Raw genomic sequence first — 2,894 nt, forward strand, 5'->3', positions numbered from 1 at the left:
TAGTGGCTCTAAAATAATAATAGAGGAATCTATTCCAGAAATAAAAATGCATAATTAGAATCAGTTAGATTATAAATAAGAGGCTGAGATAATAATCAGACTCCAAATAATGCCCAAAGGAGATAGAAGTTCATCAGTTATGCTTCTTAAATTTAGGCAGACTGTAAAACCACAAAGAATTTTTTTTTTTTTAATATCCTAATCAGTACTGGACATCAAGGGATTATGAATAAAAGAATCTTGCTTTCTCACTTGGATCAGGGTATATAAAAGGTCCCTTTCAATAGATCATCAGTGCTCATGCATCTTTTAGAATAGTCTGATCACAAGTGAACCAAGTGTGACCTTCTACAGTTATAGTCAATTATTAGACCAGTTTGTGATGCAAAATATGCCAACTCATGTGAATTTCTCTAGCAAGCCATTTATCTTGCTTAATAAATTATAAATTAAGATATTAAACAAGACCTTATCTAAGACTAATTTTTATGGCACTGCATGGGATGCTTTGCTGTTAATCGTTATGCTTTATTTCTGGTCCTTTAGCTATTTCCCTGCTCGTTCAGTTGGTAAAGAATCTGCCTGGGAGTAGCTCGCTAGGCCACTTTGGACTCTGCACCCGCGGGTGTATGCGTACTGCTTCCTGGCGGGCTGTTTAGTCCCCCTCTGCTGGTTCATGGAGGGGGCCGGTGCCCCATCTCCAGGAGATGAACTGGAGCTCTCGGTGATCCAAGAGCAGCCAGACGAGCAGACGCCTCTCAACGGAGCCGTCCAGGGCATCCTTTCTTTAGCCGAGGAGCCCTGCCCAGTCCAGTAACTTATATCGATGAAGATGAAAATGAAATACTTGAATTGTCATCAAATGAAACATTCTCGGTCATGCTAAAGATTCCAGAGGAGTGTGCCTCTGAAGAGGAATTACCTGACATGCTCAAGAAGCGGGTGACACACGTGTACAGTGACTCACCAGCTCTGAACCGCTATTTCACTTCAGTTGAAGTCATGGACGTCAGTGGTGAAAACGCCACAATAATCTTCCGCCTGCACTTCAGGGTTCCTCCTGAAGATGGCAGTTTTATGAAGTATGTGATGAGTGAGGAGTTCGTGCTGGGAGTTTTGCAGCAGAATTTCCATGATCAGAACATAGCTGGTTGTGAGACTCTGGGGCTTGATCCAGGATCCCTCTGCTTCTACGATAAGTTGAGCACATCTGGAAAGCAGAGCTGTGACGAATGATGAAGGTTGATCTATGTCTGACAGTAGCACTCTGCTGAACTTTGGGATGCGGAGAGTTCATTCCACTTTATAGAAGAGATCCTGAGAATTAACATAGAAGGACTCAAAATGACTAGAGGTGTGGAGGCAGTCGTTTTTCTCCAGCTTCTGCACAGTTACAGAGTCTGCTTCAGTGTTGAACAAAACAGTACTCCAGCTCTGCCCCAGCTGGGTCAGATAGGGTGGCGTGATGGGGCGGCTGGCAGACCTGCAGGGAGAGGTCCCTCCACCCACAGTGGACACTTTCTTTTTAGGGCCAGGGGTTCTTCCAGGCAGGATCCCGCCAACCTGGTCTGGAGGAGAGAGAACAGGGAGAGGCCAAGCGAGGGAGAGTTCAGCCAGTCGCTCTCCTCCCTCTCAACCCTACGTTTGATCTACCCCCAGACAAGGCTGTGGGGAAAAGGCATGCACTTTGTCAAAGGTAATTAGCATTGTTCATGTCCACTTCCAAGACACGTTGACTTGTCACATCTCAGGAAACCAGCCTTGGCACGTCACCCAATGTTACTGCATTATGTAGCACTACAGAAATGAGATGTGTGTTTCTTGATTATTTCCCTGCATAATTACTGTGACTCCTGAACACCTCTTTTGGAGACACGGGTCCCTGTGAACTTTGAACACACGACTCTTCGTTTTGGATAGTTTGTCCATTTGTATTTTCATCAGCTTCCATCAGACAATCATTAAGACTGCTTACCATCTGCTAGAGGTAGTTCATGTTGACTCTTTATTATCTGAGGTCGCTAGCCTTCCTGTAGGACTCAGTGTCTTCAAGCACTGATTGTGTATCTTATTCAAGATGGTGGTGAAATAGGAAGAACCACTCTCAGAATTAAACGGCTGGAAGTTTAATGCCAGATCCTTTGGCACGTGAGGGTTGGGGGGAACAAGAGGGACTGTGTTGGTCACGTACAGACATAGAATTACCTGTCAAGAGGGAACAGGGTGTCTTGTTAGGAAAACGACGTTGCTGGAAAATTTCCAGGCAAGTTCTGTGGTCATGTAATGAGAGGTTCACAGCCTCAGGATCTCAGTTGGCCCCGCTGGATGATGTCAGGGGAGGGTAGCTGTGTATGGGGGTGCGTCAGAGTGTGCATCTCAGGCTAGATTTGTCGAGCTCTTTATGACCCAGGACTCTGGATAATGTGAAAGTGCTTTGTTATTTAACTGGAAGATATGTTTATTGTAACTCGATGTCTCATTTTTGAGCATAGTTCCTCAAACTAGTGAAACAGGTGAATTTCCCTTCTTCCTCTTTATATTTTATATGTCAAACCTAAACTTTCATGTTTGTACTTTTAAGAAAATAATGAAGAACTTCTTTGGAGAGGACTTAAAATATTGACAATAAATTATTTTTGCTTCTAAAAAAAAAAAAAAGAATCTGCCTGTAATGCAGGAGACCCTGGTTCAATTTCTGGGTCAGGAAGACCCACTGGAGAAGGGATAGGCTACCCTCTCAAATATTCTTGGGCTTCCCTTGTGACTCAGCTGGTCAAGAATCTGCCTGCAGTGCGGGAGACCTGGGTTTGATCCCTAGGTTGGGAAGATCCCCTGGAATAGGGAAAGGCTACCCACTCCAGTGTTCTAGCCTGGAAAATTCCATGGACTGTATA

General features: G+C 44.3%; 1 pseudogene; it reads left to right on the forward strand.

Annotated features, from left to right (window-relative positions):
• The first annotated feature begins 676 nt into the window (after positions 1 to 676).
• Positions 677 to 2,642, forward strand: LOC120860934 (annotated as a pseudogene).
• Positions 2,643 to 2,894: the final 252 nt, after the last annotated feature.

The sequence above is a fragment of the Oryx dammah genome, unplaced genomic scaffold (genome assembly GCF_014754425.2).
Source record: "Oryx dammah isolate SB20612 unplaced genomic scaffold, SCBI_Odam_1.1 HiC_scaffold_11210, whole genome shotgun sequence".
Taxonomy (NCBI): domain Eukaryota; kingdom Metazoa; phylum Chordata; class Mammalia; order Artiodactyla; family Bovidae; genus Oryx; species Oryx dammah.